The sequence below is a fragment of the Amyelois transitella genome, chromosome 11 (assembly GCF_032362555.1).
Source record: "Amyelois transitella isolate CPQ chromosome 11, ilAmyTran1.1, whole genome shotgun sequence".
NCBI lineage: Eukaryota > Metazoa > Arthropoda > Insecta > Lepidoptera > Pyralidae > Amyelois > Amyelois transitella.
In genome coordinates, this window is record NC_083514.1 from 2,200,551 (window position 1) to 2,220,630 (window position 20,080).

General features: G+C 36.4%; 1 protein-coding gene across 2 annotated transcripts in view; it reads right to left on the reverse strand.

Annotated features, from left to right (window-relative positions):
• The window catches only part of LOC106135096 (uncharacterized), a 98,136-nt gene that overhangs the window by 41,654 nt on the left and 36,402 nt on the right, over window positions 1-20,080 (reverse strand). The window contains exon 2 of one of the 2 annotated variants that reach the window (XM_013335293.2): window positions 5,442-5,475. The exons of the other annotated variant lie outside the window; for it this stretch is intronic. The gene's annotated coding sequence lies outside the window, so the exon portion shown is untranslated. The remainder of the gene's footprint in view (window positions 1-5,441; window positions 5,476-20,080) is intronic. 2 annotated transcript variants of the gene reach the window in all.

Below are 20,080 nucleotides of genomic sequence, written 5' to 3' on the forward strand. Positions count from 1 at the left end.
AATACAGAGCTTTTTTTCCGAATTGGAAATATCTTTTTGGATAATCGAATGCAATCAATTTTTTAAAACTTAAGTATTATCATGTTAAAAAATTTGGTTTTTAAGATTAACTTGAATTTAACTTGAGGTGTGTTTGAAATGTTTATCGTTTGTATTTGTTATTTTATAAAAATGACATCGTTGAGACAGACCTCATGTCACAAGTTTTTACTCTCGTACTAGCTTTGGTAAGATTAATCCTGATCACAGAAATTACAAACATACATAAAATCACGCCTCTTTCCCGGAGGGGTAGGCAGAGACTACCTACTTCTTTCCATTTGCCACGATCTCTGCATACTTCCTTCGCTTCATCCACATTCATAACTCTCACTTCACTTCACAAAAACTTAACTTAACTTTCACTTCTTTAAATAGGAATTACCAGTGTTAATAATTTCGTTTCTGATATATTTATTAAATCTTGTCTCGACAACACTGTTACAATAGCTGCTATTCACAGAGCGCAAACGATCGTTCTTGCTCTGTGCTATTAGAGGTAGCCAGTTCGATTCCGACCCAATTCCGGGCGATCGTAGTCGGTAGTTTATCATTTTGCACCGTTACCTTGCTTCGCTTCATTTGGCGTAAGTTCGCAGGTGGTTAGGGAGGGCCGGCCCTTGGCTAGGTTTGGATCGGGCTCGGGTGCGGGTTGGCGCCCCTTTGAATATATATTTTTTTTATTATATACTAAAGCTTTATGTTGGCAATATAGTTCCAAGATTGAGTTTTCAAGATTTATTGTAGACAAAAGTCGCGCCGATGGGCACCTGCTATTTGATACAGGTTTGATTATTTGGTTATGACAGACATAGGTACGTGTGGTACCTTGGAATGGGACCACTCTATATTTTTCTCATGGATGTCGCAAAAGGCGGCTTTGGGTAAGGCTGATAAACTAGGCGATGGACTTGCAATCTGTCACTATTTGGATCTCAATTCAACCTTTGAACCATACATCTGAACGTGGCCTTTTAGTCTTTGTGAGACTGTTGGCTCTGTCTACCACGTAAAAGATATAGAAGTGATTATATGTATGTATGTATGTTTTTTGTTGCGCTCAGATTTTCATGCTCCATTTCGGTAAGTCAGATGGTAGTGCCGTCCCTGGTTAGGGATAAAGGTTCGATGACCGATCACTCGATTCGATTAATCGATTGTTACGTGATTATAGTTTTTGCCAAGTTTCGATTTAGTGTGGAGTAGAGATTATTGGGTGTATCTAGTAGAGTTGTTGTTGTACTTCCGCGAAGTTTATATTAGAAGCCAGTGCGCTGTTATTTGATAGAAGATATTGTCTTTTTTCTATTTAATTTCGATGATATGATTCGTTCAAGATAGAATTGGCAATTTTGTTTTTGACAAATAACAAGATATTTTACATTACATTTAAAAAAATTAACCTAAAATAATTTGAAAAAAGAATAATGTAAAATTAAAGTTATAAATTGTATAGTCGCGTGCCCAGAATTATGGCAACACACACATCAAGGTATAAACAAAAAATCAACTAGATAAAAAAAAAAACAAAAAATCACTAAGATTCTTATTGTACCTACATGCAATGTCATCGAATTTCCCATTTTATTCTTATGCAAGGTATTGAAGTACTCGTATTTTACAAAATGCGAATGGAGACTTCAAATCATTAGCAAACGAAGGCATTGTCGCGTCCATACCCGCGCCATAATGAATCACTCCATAGTAAATCTGTCTATAATTATCCGAAGAGTGTGAAAATGCCTCTGCATTCCACTACGTGAGAACTGTTTTGGTGTTTGGTTCAAGTTACAAATGAAAAGCGAGTGATTTCCAAATACATGTGTGTTTTATTTATTTCTATTTAACATGCCGGTGACAAACAATATAATAATTTTAATACCATCGACCACTTTCATATTTCGAACTGTACGGAAGAAATAGAAAAGGAAAAATGAAAGGTTATTTAATTTAACATGACAAATCATTAAGCCATTCCACTGAACATGCCCTATCCACTTTTTCAAGGCTGTTGGCTCGCCGCTTTGTATAGATATAAACAGGATTACATGGATGTATGTTATATTGAGAGATAAATAGAAAAGGAGAAAACCTCAAGAATTATTTTGGTCACATAAGAAAAAGTAAACGTATCAGCTATTTAAAAAAAAAACAGAAGAAATAAATAAATGGAGGTAGCTCTATATCTCCATCGACAAGCTCTTATATATAAGAAGAGGAGGTGCAAAAAATTATAGTGTTTATTTATATAGTCACATAGGCGTGGTTAACTATTAATCTTGTTTTTCGTTACATCCACAGGAAAAAAGGATAAGATACCAAAAATTATAACGCTACCTCTTGTGGCCTACGCATCAATTTATCACCATCACTTTATCCATTCACAATATAAATAACTATCTAATGAACGCCTATCAAAGTATTACAGTTCAAATAAATACTGTCACTTAATCTCGTGGAATTTGTAACCAAATAATTTGTTAATTCGACCTCAATACTATATTAATTCCTTTGAGTCAGAGGTCGTCGTGTTAATATTATCTATATGTTTTGTAAATTTACATACAACTATATTTATCAAAATGACGTTTCCATTCGAAATAACAGGACTTTTGAAGTTAAGATATTATTTAAGTTAATATCATTGAAATCACTAGGCTAGCGTAGTTTGTAACATTAAATCTTTCTCGTGAATGAAGAGCGTTGGCGCGGCATCCAACAAATTACCAACATGATAAAATATAGTGTAGGTTCCCCTGAAAAGATTGCATGAAAACTTTTATCTAGCTCCAATGAAAAAAGAAGAGTAGGACCACTCCTTTTCTTCCCCATGGATGTCGTAAAAGGTGACTAAGAGATATGCTAATAAACTTGGAATTCTTAGACGACGGAATAGCAACCTGTCACTATTCGAATATCAATTCCAACATTAATCTGAACTTGGCCTATCAGTTTTTGCGAGACTGTTCGCTCTTTTATTCCTTACGTGGTATAACAAAGTTATATGTGTGTAGGTATGTATGTTTTTGTTCTTAATTTGCTTAAAACAATGTCTTTGCCTACTTCATTAGCTCGACAACTGTCAGAACTGTCAGTAACTGGTTAATATGAATCGCAAATGGATCGTTTTAACCCGATAGCCGGTTATTTCAGCTTATTGCTATACAATTAAAACAAGGTCGCTTTGCGTGGGAACCAATATCAGACCGATTCCGCTTCGCTTAGTTCACTATCAACACAAAATAATTAAAGAACAGAATGATAACATCTTGTATAGATCGAGTTATGCAATCGTAAAGGGATAAGGATGATGGCATCTGTGGCGCAGCTGTAGTACGCTTGTCTGTGATACCGGAGGTCCCGAGTTCGAATCCCGGCCAGGGCATGATGAGTAAAGATATTTTTCTGATTGGCCTGCGTCTTGGATGTTTATCTACATATATACCTATTGCATAACAAAATATAGTATCGTTGAGTTAGTATCTCGTACTCAATCTGTTTAATTTATCCCGTACATATTTATAATTATTTTGATTTTTATACTAGGCCTGCATGGCACGCGCTACGCCGTTATTATCGCGCGAAGACCTCTTGCTGTTTCTCTGTTTGTTACGACATGAAACGTAATGTAGTCGCGGTAAGATCTTTCTGTCTATCCCTCAGGGAAAGAGGCGCGATGCAGGTATCAACTCAAAGTAAGTTCGTTCCAAACTACAATGATTCGGATACTAATTAAGTTTTTCTGAGTTACGTATATTAGTTTAATTACTATCCAATGTTCTTATGGTGTGGGAAAACAGGAAACCCAGCTGAATATTCAGTTACTTGCCTTGACTATCTTGACATGGGTTGGGTTCCTCTGCAAAGGTCGGAGGGTCGAGGTCAGAAGGGACTCCTTGCGTGAGTCCCGGCTCACCTTTCTGGAGAGCAGACTAAGGTGCACTTTTACGATCATTATTCTGAATTGGATCCTTCTGGTATCTTTTAAAATATTACTATAATTTTGTTACCCTTCTATTTTTACTTTATTTTGAGCCAATACACCATGCTTTGTTTACGATATGCTAATACGGCTTGGACAATATTTCTTGCGTAAGTAATAGAATCCGGGTGGCGTATTTATCGCAATTTAAATCTTATTCCGACGGAATTTAAGACTTGTACCATTGAAATGTCGATATGTATCACAAATGGTATTAAAACTAAACGGAGCGTTAAAAACAATCAAGTGTAATGAATTAACAAAAGTCAGCTCTTTGTCCTCAATAAAAACTTTCAAAGGCTTATTCAATAATTAATTTATTATAAAATAATTGAGTCTCAAAATAACTCTTTTATAGCCACGACGCTGTTCAGTCGATAATTATCTTTATACAAAAGAAAAATGTAACAACACTACGCTGTACAAAGGATGAATGCTTTAGTGATGCGCCGCCGAACAAAAGATCGATATCGCTACGGATTTACAAATAAATAATTTTTAATTGAACCGTCAGTCAACTCGATCGCGCGTGCTGATAGCTGTCTCTTTCTAGCATGAGAACGGAAAATAAGGACGATGTGAGTCATCACGTTTGAGGGGGTTATTTTCGAATTTCGACGCACGATCGACGTTGAATTAAAATCGAATTGTGAGAAAATGGAAAGATAATTAGGTGGGAGTTGGGAACAAAAAGGTTGGTCCAGATTCCGGCATTGATGTCTTCTTTTGATTTTGAGCGCCTTCATTAATACCATCTTAATATATACACGCCGTCAAGATATGGCTAATTTTCTTATAAAATCAAGGGTATAGCTGTATGGGATACAATCGATTTGTGAGTGGTTTAGAGATCGATCAATTTAGTTATAGATCTTACACGATTTAAACAAAGAATACTTTAAAATAGTTGCCTTAGCATACAGTAGCTATTTTTTCACAGCATGTAATTAGAGACAAGAGCTTTTCAAGTCAAGATTACGATAAATTAGACTTTCCATATAACACCGCAAATAAAATATTTTATCACAGACCTACCACAAAGTGTGTTTTCTTGTCGTGTTATTTTTATTTTCAACTTTATGCCAAAGATAATAAGTCGGCATTTCTCCGAAATTCTAACATCTGTTTATAATTTTTATCGTCGTGATCGATTCCAATGAGGCATAAACGGAGTTTATAGTAATTTTTATGTGTCCTCATTTATTCAGTTATTATTTTGAAGCTTTTTCTTGATTTTAATTTAAATAAATTGGCATATATGTACTACATTTGAAACTATTTGAAATTACAATTTAATTATGTCATAGAAACCAGAGTATAACCTTATGATATTATTGGTAGAGCCCTTATTGGCCCAACAGTTTTATATTTAAAATCTTTTTATATTTAATAATCATAAAACTAAATGTTTATAAATTACCTTATTGTTTATTTTCCTCGACGAATCTCAAAATCTGAAACAAAACGAGAATACATTAATAAACATGGAAATCATATTCTTATAAGATCAACTCTTTTGAATAATAATAATAATTTACCCAATAGCGGTTTTGATTGATGAATGATCAATTAAAAATGAAAAAATGTTTTGACTTTAAGTCCCCTTCTAAAATTTAGCTTATTAATCCTTGTTTTTGTGTATGCAACCTCAAACCGTGTCTCAAAATGATTTTTAACGAAGATAGTCCATGTTAAAATAATTAAATCTATTTATAAACTTTAGTTTTATTATCGTAAAAATCGTAATATTTCCCTGACGATAGATCTCGGCTGACCCATATAGTTTGAACTCGATATCATCTACTTTACGGCATTTTACTTCAGTTGAGAGATATGATTCGGGTACTAGGGCTGATAATTTAAGTTTTGAAGATATTCTGGTGTTAGGCAAGAAGCCGAACTTTGTTTGAGGTTTGCCAAATCTTTTCAAACCCTTTCATATGAGTAAAAAATAAGTGTTTATTACTCAGTGACTGACTGAAGATAAGGTTAAAAGAGAGAATTTACAAACCTTGGACTCCGCGTAATACAGCTTAAAAAAGCAAGGTATTTCGGTTGTTGTAAAAATTTCCCCCTTCATTTTTGAGGGCAATGAGCTTGCATGAAGAGAGTTATGAATGTGGATGAAGCGAAGGAAGTGTGCAGAGATCGTGGCAAGTGGAAGATGTAGTCTCGCCCTAGCCCTCCGGGAAAAAGGTGTGATTTTATGTATATATTTTTGAGGGAAAATTGATCCTTGCGGGGTAAACAAAGCCAACAGTATTTGAAAGACTGAAACCACATTCAGCTGTATGGCTTTAGAATAGGAATTAAGATTGAAGGAAAACTCGTGCCAAATTTTAGCTTCTTACGCCTATTTATTTCAGTGTCTTCTATAAGATGTCTATCAGTCATCAAGCAACACAACATACTTTTATACAATATTTTAATTGATAGAACTTTTGCATAACTGATTCCCACAATTCCATGTTTCAAGTATGCAGGGATCGTGGAAAGATGTCTCTGCCTACGCCAAGAGAGAGGCGTGATTTTAGCTGGATATTCAATTACATACAAACAACCCTAGTTATAATATCTGAGAGCTAGATAGACCTAAAACTAGATGTTAGACAAGCCCGCAGCGCTCACCTAGATGTTACTAACAGTCTGTTTTGATCTGATTCCAGTGGTTAACGTTATAGTTATATATTAACTGTTGTTATAGCGTAGGATTAATATTATCGCTGTTTATTACAAAACTATGAATAATATTTATTTATTTATATTGGTTTATCGTTAGAAGAATCTAGGAGAGGGATAAAAACAGTAATATATTTAGGTTAATTTTATATAAAAAACTAATGTGAATATGTGAGACAACTTGTAGAAATATTTAACTGTACAAGGTAGTTCACAAACAAAACATTTATATATGACGGCCTCTGTGGCGCAGCGGTAGTACGCTTGTCTGTGACACCGGAGGTCCCGGGTTCGAATCCCGGCCAGGGCATGATGAGAAAAGAACTTTTTCTGATTGGCCTGGGTCTTGGATGTTTATCTTTATAAGTAAGTATTTATTATAAAATATAGTATCGTTGAGTTAGTATCTCGTAACCCAACTTACATCGAGGCTAGGTCAATCAGTGTAATTTGTCCCGTATATATTTAATAATTTTATTTATATATTTTAATAAAAATAAATATTTTTGAACCTTTATCGACATCCTTTAATACAAGCGAAGCGCAAATGATATAAAAATATGTATGAAAAAAACCAACGTTATCGATAGATGTCACTTGTAACATACAATATAGCACAGTTGGTTAATTATCGATATCGTAGCTACACTATCGACGAATTTACCAACACTATCGATATAGCATCGCAGAAGCGGCTAGAAGCGTAACATTAAATGAAGCAAATCTTAGCATTTCAGTTAATTGGCCATTCTGACGTCATGTCCGTTTCACTCCACCGAGTCCGCGTTGGGAACATCTGGTCGTTATAGATGTGCAAAGTAAGTCAGATGTAAGTTAAAGTCCTCCGTGAATGTTTCTTCTGTATTGTTTATTCTATCGGGGAACTACACGGCACATATAATCAACAAAACAGATTGTTTATTCTATGTGCCGTGTGGTTACCGGCACTAATAGAAAAAAGAATAGGACCTCTCTATCTTTTGCACACGGATATCGTAAAAGGTGACTAAGGGATAGCCTTATAAAATGATAAACTTGGGATTCTTTTTTTAGGCGACAGGCTAGCAACCTGTCACTATTTGTATCTTAATTGTATCAAAAACTTTTTGAGACTGTTGGCTGCGTCTACCCCGCAAGGGATATAGATGTAACTATATGTATGTATGTTTGGTAAGGCTTATTTTGTATTATTATTTATGTGTCGTAAACTAGCTAAACTTTTCGTTGCACTGCCAAAAATAACTTCGTTCTTCATTCCTTTGTTCCTTTAATTTATAGCATGCAAAGTAAATATTTTATTGTTCAATAATGACTTCAGGACAGTAGTACAGTACAAAGGCGGACCCTATCCCTAAGCGGGATCTCTTCCAGCCAACCAGATATGGAGGAGACATGATAGGATGCCGTGTGGTTCCCGGCACCTTTACAAAAAAGAATAGGACCGCTCCATCTCTTTCCCATGGATGTCGTAAAAGGCGTCTAAGGAATAGGCTTATAAACTTGATTCTGTTTTAGGCGATGGGCTAGCAACCTGTCACTATTTGAATCTCAATTCTAGCATTGAGCCAAATAGCTGAGCGTGGCCATTCAGCCTTTTCAAGACTGTTGGCTCTGTCTACCCCGCAAGGGATATAGACGTGACCATATGTATGTATGTATGTATGTCCACTAGGAAACGCAATCAATCTTCCGATGGGCGACGTTACGCGCCGTCCGTCCGTCTGTCTGTCCGGCACGCGGAAACTTCGGAGAATTTCAATCGTCCTATGATTGAGCACTAGATATAGGAAACTGGGAGTATATTTTAATAGGGACTGGTCTTTTTGTGATGGGTGCAAGTTATAATATTTTAACGGTTTCTATCAAATGAGTATACTCGTATATTGATAATCAGATTGATTTTCATCGTTTCATTTTAAATTTTATCAAAATTAGAACGACGGTTCGGAAGTTATCGCGTTATAAACATACGTACAAAAATGTATTTTCGCCCATGTTGATACGAGTAGGTAGACCTCCCGATGATGAGTGAACTCCACTCACTCTGTAAATTATATTTTAATGGATTTACGAGTACGTTCGCTCTGTTAATTATATTTTTAATGGCCGCTTGAAAATTTGACACTAGTTTTGACCGCTTCCATACATGACAATATCCCATACCGTTATCAACATTTGAACCCGATTGCTACCGGAACCAAACTCTTGTAACTTGTACCACACAACATAAAAGAATGATGTTTACTCCCTAGATACGCTCCTCAGATGGCTGTGGCGATACGTCACTGCGCTGTAATAATGGCTGGGCTTGTACTACATCCCATTAGAGGTATCAGTTGTACTATGTAACATATAGCGTTCTATCTATACTAATATTATAAAGCAGAAGAGTTTGTTTGTTTGTTTGAACGCGCTAATCTCAGGAACTACTGGTTCGAATTGAAAAATTCTTTTTGTCTTGAATATACTGTTTATCGAGGAAGGCTTAGGCAACATCACGTTGCAACTTTTAGGAGCGAAGAAATAATGGAAAATGTGAAAAAAACGGGGAAACTACGCCTTTCAGCTACACGTGGCCATTAAAATTATAAAGTACCAAGAGAGCAAAACACGGGGCACAGCTAGTGAGATACTTCAAGCAAAAAGCGGCCAAAAATAGACACTGATAAACATTCAATGCCAGATATAGTGATTTTCTCACGCGCTGAAAATTACGTCCTCCTAATCACGCACTCTCTTAACACCATACAAATAAAGCTCAATTTACAACAGCATTTCATAAGCCGTTCTTGTGTAGGAGTTAACAGGTGGATCGTGCAAAAACGCAAGGTTCACGATCATTGTCATTAAGACGTGACGATTTGAATCAGTGGTTCACGATCAGTGGTCTGATATGGACTGATGACAGATAGCGGTCACCGGGCGGTTAAGTAGACCTTGGATAGGCTTTGGTTTGGAATTTTAGAATAATTACCTACAATGCGGTTTGAACGAATTCAAAACCGAGTTGATAATTTGAAAGCAATTTTTCTTCCTGTCTCATAAAATGTTATTTCTTGCTAGATGTCCCAATGTTTCTGAGTAGAGAGAGACTTACATAAAACGAAAAATCCCTAAATTACCTAAATCCTCCCTTACTACACTAAAAACCAGACCGGATACCTATAAGGGAAATTATTATCTTTAGAATAGCTAGCATTTGGGGCTGTGCATTGAAATGTCTGTCTGTCAATCAACCAGTGTTTTGTTTAATAAAAATATATATTTAAAACATAGAACAAGGCAACAATAACTTTTTTAAAACCGGCTCCAATCGATATGCTCCTTTTTTTAAATCGGTTAAATATCCAAAACCTTCTCCAAAGTGTAACGAACACTTTTCTAAAAACGGCATCAAAATCGGTTCAGCGAAACGCAAGATAATCGCGGACAATTTAATCATACATACGATTCAAACTGAGAGCCATAATTTTTATGCGGTCAATAAAAAAACAAGGCAGCCTTAAAACACATAAGTACATTGAATTTAACCCACTTATCTGTATCTTTAGATGCAGAAGATACTATATCTTTTGATCAGCCGACCTTCGCCGTGCGTGATACCCTTTTTGTGGGAATGTATAGATCGGAATCTAATGTGTTGTTTCAGCAGAGTAGTAAAGGCGTCGATGGTCGAACGGTTAAGGTACTTTATTTATATATGTACGTATATAATTGAGATGATTCGGTCATGTGGAGAGGATGAATGAAAGCAGGTTAACTAAGCAGATATACAAGGAGAGTGTGGAGGGAAAGGTTGGAGTGGGAAGACCTAGACGAACGTAACGTATCTTGATCATATTAAGGACTTCCTGGTAAAGGGTCAGGTCAAAAGTACCCGAAACCGCCGAGCTTGGATGAAGAGAGTTACGAATATGGATAAAGCGAAGGAAGTATGCAGAGATCATGGCAAGTGGAAAGAGGTAGTCTCTGCCTACCTCTCCGGGAAAGAGGCGTGACTTTATGTATGTATAATTGTGAAGTCTTAAACATCATACTCGTAAATAAACTTTTGTTCACCCTTGCCTCAATTTTGTATGTGATCCTCTTATTGTCAGGTTAGCTAGAAGAGATCCCACTTAGGGATAAGCCTGCCTTTGTACTGTACTGTTTTATATTTGTAATGTACTCCTTTAGTGAACAATAAAGCATTTACTTACTTACTTAATTAAATAGTGTGATGGACCGGTTCAAATCCTACCGCGGTTAACAATGAATGTCTAGAATAGAATAGAATAGAATAGATTTATTTTCAAAATTGGATACAAGGTATCACTTATTGACGTCACATCACTTAAATCTAATTATAACTACTACCGCTTCCAAAGCGCATGTGTAGAAGAAGCGGCGGAACAAACTACACTGCAGCATTTTCATCGGATGTCAATATACGATCTTTTCCGAGTTCGTACATTAGTTTGATTACTAACCCATACTCTTACGATGAGGAATTACATCGTGAGGAAATCTGCACATTCAATCAACTAGATGTGTCCATGATTCGATATGGATTAGGTTCCACTGCGAAGGTTGCGAAGTTCAAGGACTGCTGCTTCGTGCTAAAAACTAATGACCTACACAACCTAATTTCGTGGTCATTGGCTAGACCTAGGGTTCCTCTTCCAAAGAGGCGATAACGCAAGCTGTCTCTTACATACTATTATCACGTCTATATAACTAGCGGGGAAGACAGTCTCAGTGAATTAGAAAACTATTTCATGTGCGCCGTGTGGTTTCCGGTTCCAACAGAAAAAAGAATAGGACCACTCCCATCTCTTTCCCATGGAAAGGCGACTAAGGGATAGGCTTATAAACTTCACATTCTTCTATTAGGCGAGGAGGCTTGCCTGTCACCTGTCACTATATGAATCTCAATTCTATCATTAAACAGTTGAACGTCGCCTATCATTATTTTCAAAACTATTGGCTCTGTCTACCCAGCAAGGGACATAGACGTGATAATATGTTATGTTAAAATATAAGTTTATATTGGACGACTATGTGGAGCGAGTAACTAAGTGCACTACTTTTTCAGTCGACTTCAAAAATTGAGGTTTTTAATAACGTTTTTCATTATGTGTAACTCTAATAACCACTATTCGCAAAATCAAATCAGCATCTTTTATTACAAACTTTTAAGACCAAGGTATAAAAAATAGATTGAACTTGACTTTACTCAAGAAGCAAGTGTAAATTTACTTTTATTCTACTCAATTAAAATTGAACCTTGCAACGTTACGATAACGGCTTACAATAAAACACTACTAATGTATCTCGAACATTTATCGCACTTAGTAATCATGACACAATATGGGTTAGGTTCTGCCGTGTGGTTTTCGGCACTTTAGAATAAAACCACTCAATATGGATGTCGTAAAAGACGACTAAGCGCTTTTAAACTTGGGATTCCTCTTGTAGGCGATATGATAGCAACCTGTCACTATTTTAATCTCATTTCTATTATAAAGCAAATCAATAGCTGATCGTGGTTTTTCTGTATTTTCGAGACTATTGGCCCTGTCTACCCCGCAAGGGATAAAAATGTAACTATATGTATGTTTGGGTTGGGCCCCCCTGTAAAGGTTGTGGAGGTCAGAACGGAGTCCCTTCGGGTAGACACCTGACTTTTTTAATCAGGATCACGGTTATAGTCATCACCTAGACCAGGTTTGACCAGGTTTGACCAGGACCTTTCCAGTGGTGAGGATTTTACCGACACTAACACCAGAAACATGATGCACAGTTATCGCGATGACACTGTAAACTCGAACAGTTTCAGATCAATCATTACAAATGCCGTGTCATCGTCATGATTGGAATAAACTGTCACCACATTCATCATCTGTCGCACGAGTCATCAATCGAATAAGATGATTTGTTCTCCGTTTTGCGAGTAATCACTCAAGGGTTTACAGTAATCTTTGTTGGTGATTTAGTGCAAGTTATTAATGCTGTTATGTGAAGCTCACCTATTTTTACCTGCCGTTTGGTTTCAATTTAGAATAGAACCACTCTGTATCTTTCCTACGGATGTCGTAAAAGGCGACTAAGAGATAAGCTTATTTGGCATTCCTCTTCTTAGCGATAGACGAGCAACCTATCACTATTTGAATCTCAATTCCATCATGAAGCCACACAGTTGAACGTGGCCTTTTAGACTTTTTGAGACTGTTGGCTCTGTCTACCTTGCAAGGGACATAGACATGACTATACGGAGGTATATATGTAACTTTTACGATTCTATTTTAAAATCAAGGAATGATTTTTAAATAACTTTATTAAAAAAATAAAAGATAAATATATTTTTCAAAATCTATCTAATTAATAAACACAAGACTTATTTATTAGGTACAATTTGAAGAGCACATTGATCGAAATTATGAAAATTCTGACGCGAAAAAATCTCGGCAAAAGGTAGTTCCAATTTATTATTATTTTATTTACTTTGTCATTTTTTTACAACAAAAAGTCAAAGATCCACTACATACAAAATAAGGCCCATTTAAAATCGAGAACCATATGAATTACCTTAGTACTGTTTTCTTAATATATGACCAATCGTAACATTGGTAAGACAATTTTAATTGGTTTCTCCGCGTTAATTGCTATGTCGAAATCAAACGGCCATTTTCTCTTTAGCCTGTGGGTTTTTTAGCCTCTTTCTCAACAGATGGTGTTTAAAATATTTCTAAAAACTGTTTCTAAAATTTGTTTAATATGGTCTGTTTATTATTGTTCACTCTGGAGAGGAGCCTGTGGTAGGCCTTTGACCATGAATCCCGGATAGGGCGAGTCAAGTTTTTACACGAATTTATTATTTTGGATATTGACAAGGTTTACAATCAATTCTATCACTATGCCAAATAGCTGAACGTGGCCATTCAGTCTTTTCAAGACTGTTCTACCCCGCAAGGGATATAGACGTGACCATATGTATGTATGTATAAGGTTTACATAAAGTAAGGTTTACATATGTATAAGGTCGATATTATTTGGTCGCATAATGCGGAGTCTCTGAATCTCAATTGAATTTAGTTAATACTGACATACACAGAGTCACGTCTATAACCCTTGCGGGGTAGACAGAGCCAACAGTCTTGAAAAGACTGACAGGCCACGTTCACCGGACCTGCGGGTCTGTTGTGTTGCAACTCTCATTAAAATCCGTTATATAGTTTTAAAGATCTAATCATACATACATACATAGGGACGGACGCGGGAAGTGACTTTTCTTTATACTACGTAGTGATTCTAGCCGTGTGGTTCCCGGCACCAATAGAAAAAAGAAAATGACCACTCCATCTGTTTCCCATGGATGTCATAAAAGGCGACTAAGGGATATACTATTAAACTTGTGATTCTTCTTTTAGCCGATGGGCTAGCAACCTGTCACTATTTGAATCTCAATTTCTATCATTAACTCAAACAGCTGAACGTGGCCTATCAGTGTTTTCAAGACTGTTGGCTCTGTCTACCCTACAAGGGATATAGACGTGACCATATGTATGTATGTACGTAGTGATAAAACAAAGCCAAAATTGCCAAGCAATTGAATCTATGTATGACGTGATACAATGGGAGCTGTCACACTTCCTGAGTATGCCCAAGGTTGGTCAACATCTGGGCCGTGGGCTGACCGGCCGCCAGGGTCGCTGAGTCAGACCCTGGAGGTGTTTGTAGGTGGTTTTATTGTAGGTATGTAATATTGGTTTATACATACAATAAATTTATAAGAGCTTGCATGAAGAGAGTTATGAATGTGGATGAAGCGAAGGAAGTATGCAGGGATCGTGGCAAGTGGAAAGTACTCTGCCTACCCCTCCGGGAAAGAGGCGTGATTTTATGTATGTATGTTCGTTCCCGTACTCCTCCGAAACGGATTGACCGATTGTCTTGAAATTTTGTGAGCATATTGAGTAGGTTTGAGAATCTGCCAACATCTATTTTTTATACCCCTTAGTGATAAGGTTTGTCCACCCTTAACCTTTTTATGAACTAGAAATTAATTAAATAATATTTATATGGCAAAACAACGTTTGCCGAGGCAGCTAGTACATACAATAAAATACAATACAATTCAAATTTTCTTACATACACACATACATATATACGAAATATACATATAATCACGTCCTTATCCCTTATGGTATAGACAGAAGTATTAGTACTCAACAAGTACAGTACAAGTATTGAAAGATATAACAATGAAATGAGAAGATGAAATTAAGATTCAAAGAGTAACAGCATACTAGCCCATCGCCCACAAGAAGAATCCAAAGCTAATTAGCCATTTCCTTAGTCGCTTTTTACGATATCCATGGGGAAGCGAAGGAGTGGTCCTATTAGTGCTGGAAACCACACGGCGAAAAATATAATAGACGTGATTATAATAATGTATGTATGTATGTATTAAATCAAATAAATGGAAAGAAAATATCGTCCCTTCAAGCAAAAAAATAAAATGAAACTCCCATTTAAGGTTAAGCTCCTTGACGCAATGTAGGAAGGATGCGCTGCGCGTGCGCTGCGGTCGGAACGCTGTGCGGCGGCGATATCGATTACCGCTCGATAGAAGCGAGATATATCGATTACAGGTCATAGAATAGCGTTTGCTATGTCTTAACTAGCTTTCGTTAGTAGCTTCGCTCGCGGTAAATTTAAATTCCCGTTTTACCGACATAACAAGTTTATGTAGCTTTAGTAAGGTCTGAACCATGTTTGTAACAAATTTCATCAGAATCGGTTCAGTGAAATAACTGAAAAGAAGTAACAAACCTTTCGAATTAAACTTTACAATATTGTTTTTAGACAAATGGTGTACAATTTGGCACATAAAAGACATCAACGCGTGAATATGAAAATTTCAATAATAAAAAGACCTGTTCATGGACATATCGTCTATTGATATGCCTGGAACGGGTTTTGGCATTAGAACAATATAACATCAACTTCTCCAAAGGGCCGCTACGTAAAATCCAAGAGGAGAAGCAAAAGGTAAAAAATTACTCGTTTATCATAATTAACTTGGTCCTTACCCAGTTACCTCCTCATTCTCTTGTAGAGAATCCTTGGGTGTGCCTATCACCAGATGTTTTAACTCAAAGGAACTTCAGTCTGATCTCTGCAACCTTTGCAGGGGAACCTAACCTGTATTGGATCATGGTTACACATCCAGTTGTTTTTGTGCTGGTTTAGGTACTCACTTTTATACAACGCATCGGTTAGCAGTCAAACTAATGTAAGTACTTGTCTCAGAGAAGAGTTTGTGAAGAGAACTTGTGCACTACGGTTTGTTAGTCGGAGACTTTGACCTACTACGCTTCGTGGCCTCATGCGCAAGGGTAGTGCGCTCGTCTGTGACACCGGAGGTCCCCGGTTCGAATCCCGGCCAAAACATGATGAGAAACTTTCTCTTATTGGCCTAGGTCTTGGATGTTTATCTATCTAAGTATTTATCATAAAATAAAGTATCTCATGACACAAGTCTAGAACTTACTTCTAGGCTAAATCAGTCTGTTTAATGTGTCCCGTATTATTTATTTATTTACTCCACCGATTCTCGCTTCACTATATCAGTTAGTTTTTCAGAAAATAAATACTTCAAACCTTTAACATTAATAGATCTAACGAAGCCATAAATGGCTTTTCTAGCAATAATATCTGTTACGTAAAATGGCGGAAGGCGAGGGATGTGGTTAGCGGGTTAACGCAATACTCGATAAATATATCGATTGCGCTCGAGCCGCCATTTGTATCGATTAACGATCGAGCTATGCATTCGTTGATCTCTTGTCGTTAAAATATATTATCAATTCTTAGAAATGATATGCAATGCGTGAGCGCAATTGATTCTCATCGGTAGCATCGTAAAATTTAATCTGTGAAAATATTTTTAAGATCATCTCTAAATAGCATCGTCAGACTTATAGGTATTACTTTCAAAGAAATATTTTTTTAAATTAAGTTACGTGTTTTATCTATGTAGCGTGAGCGATGATTCGGCTAGACCGCCACCAAAGGGAAGATCTTCCGCCAGGCTAGTTGTGATGCCTGGAACCGCGGCTCTGACGATGTTGAGTCGGAAGTTGTATTAATGCTCCAATCCGTGAAATCTTTGTTTGCGCGATTTAGATTCTTCGCTGCTATTGGCTGAGCGCGCTACTTTCTCCTCTATGATTGACAGTTGGTGTCGTCACAATGTCGACCAATCAATATACATAAAACAATAATAACTAATAACATTATATTGTATATAGTGTGGACTATAATTAAAAGTAAAATATTTATGTAGATATTAGAATCTCAATTCCATCGTATTGGTCTTATCTACCTCGAAACTGATATAGGCATGATTATATGTGTGTATCTATGTAACTTTTAAGCCTCAGGTTAACGTTTCTTTTACTTTCAATAAAAGACGGAGTTACACGACAAAAATATATGTACATAGTGTATGTATTATGATAACATACACTCATTAGATCTGATTGGAACATAGATGTATGATAAATGTGCCCAGGTCAAAAGTCGTTTTAATAAGCTGGGTGTTGCTTAATTGGGAATCCGGGAATAATGAGCTGCTGAAATCTAGGCGATAAATTTATCTAGCGACTATGTTTTGCTCACGGTTATGCCTTTGGGTTTAAAATAAATATTTAAAATTCCTTATAATCGCGACTATTATCGCGTTTATCATGTTAAATTTATTATTCTTCAAGTCTTTTGTACGTACATACATATTATCATGTCTATATCCCTTGCGGGGTAGGCAGAGCCAAAAGTCTTGAAAAGACAAAAGCCACGTTCAGCTGTTCGGCTTCGTAATAGAATTGAGATTCAAAAAGTGACACAGATTGCTAGTCCATCGCCTTAAAGAGGAATGCCAAGTAAGTATATAGGCGTCCCTTAGTCGTCTTTTACGACATCCATGGGAAAGAAATGTTGTAGTCCTATTATTTTTCTATTGGTGCCGGGAACCACACGACATAGAGTCATTGCCAACTAAATTAAAAATGTGAAATTGATTTGCAATGTCTGTTTCTATTTTAACATTTCATGAAATGTTTTTTCAGAAGATTGGTAGTAAACCAATCTTCTGAAAAGACATTTAGTAAAATTACAGAAGACTTGTCGAAAGAATGCTGGAACTAGCCGGTTGTTACTATTTGAATCTCAATTCTATCATTAATCCAAACAGCTGAACGTGGCCTATCAGTCTTTCAATACTGTTAGCTCTGACTACCTCGCAAGGCATATAGACGTGACTATATGTATGTATATAAATATAATCTAGTCAATAATAGACATTTTGATTATTTACTAACCTTCTTTGATTTCACGACGCTCGGGAGCGAAGTCTCGGACGGAAGTTAGTATTACACAAACAGACAGACGGATACTCAAACCGGTAGTTTATCCGTAACTTGATTAGAGTTGTTGGCGACGTCTTGTTAATTTGTCTGTCCGTGTATTACTCGGAAACTAATGTTTGTTCGGATCGGTTGCGTTATGTTTATCGGTTATTGTCATTTACAAGGTAAGATGGTTTAATACTTGGATAGATGATCTTTACCGTGTGGTTCGTTGCACTTTAGGATAGGACCAATCGTCTCTACCCCATGTATATCGTAAAAGGCGACTAAGGTAAAAAATTTATAAACTTTTCTTGTAGGCGCCAGCAACCTGTCACTATTTGAATCTCCATTCTATCAATAAGCTATACAGATGTACGCGGCCTGACAGTATTTCCAAAGTTGGCTCTGTCTAGCACGCAAGGGATATAGACGTGACTGACGTGACGTGTGACGTTTATTTATAGAAACTAATACAAGACTTATTATCTATATTATGTCATAGTTCGGAAATTTAAAATATCTATGACGAATGTCAGCTTTGACATTGACACACATAGAGTTGTTATATTCTTGACATTTGACTGTGTTATTGTGTATGGTATGGCGGGTATGTTGATGTGAGCGTTTGTAGTCGAACAGTTACCTATGTTTCCTTAGTTAGGTTAGACTAAGAATAGAATAGAAAAGAATACATACGTACATACATACTTACATACATAAAACCACGCCTTTTTTCCGTATGTGTAGACACAACATCTTTCTACTTGCCACGATCTCTGCATATTTCCATCGCTTCATCCACATTCATTACTCTCTTCATGCAAGCTCGGCGGTTTCGGGTACTCAATCATACTCCTTAACGCTCTCATTTCCACTGCATAGAAAAGAATAGACTAGATTTATTTTCAAATTGGATACAAGGTATCACTTATTGACGTCACATCACCGCTCCAAAGCGCATGTGTAGAAGAAGCGGCGGAACAAACTACACTGCAGCGTAGAATTTGTTATGTTTTGTTAGATTAGGCACTCCTAAGGGTAAGAATTTATCACTATAAGTACTAACTATTCTAGAACCGAATGAAATTTTACACTAATCCCAATCCCACCAACAGAAATATAAATGCGAAAGTTAAACCACTGTACCGATTTTAATAAAACTAGGTACAGATATAGTGTAGACCTTGGAAATTCTTACGGAAACAGGAATTTAAATTTAAAGTGTGTAGAGTTGCGGGCGAAAGGCTAGTATGAATTAAATATAACTATAGCATAATATACGAGTATATAATATATAACATAATATGCTATGCAATAACTATAGCATAATATGCTATGCAACACGTGTTGAACATTAGTATAATCTGGGCATAGTTAACACGGGTCATCGCACTAAGAATAATTGCTGAGAGTTTTACAAAAACAAATTTTTAAACACTTTATTTCATAGGAGTAAAGTTCAAATTCGCATTCCAAGGTTGCATTATCTGTGATATCATTTTGTAAGTGGCATTGACACGATACGTGATCGGACTGTACCTGATGATATTTTAGATTTAAGAATTCCCTGTGCGTTGAAAGTAACTATTCCGAATGAAAAAATTGATTAAAACCATTGTAAAACAGTAACTTCATTGTATATGTGATATATCTATACTAATACTAGAGGCCGTCTGCGACTTCGTCCGCATGGAAACCCTATCAATCCCGCGGGAACTCTGGGATAAAAAGTAGCCAATGTGTTATTCTGGGTCTTCAGCTACCTACATACCAAATTTCATGGTAATCGGTTCAGTAGTTTTTGCGTGAAAGAGTAACAAACATCCATACATCCATACAAACTTTCGCCTTTATAATAGTAGTAGGATTATAAAGCTGAAGAGTTTGTTTGTTAACGCGCTAATCTCAGGAATTACTGGTTCAAATTGAAAAATTATTTTTGTGTTGAATAGATCATTTATCGAGGAAGGCTATATAATATTACGCT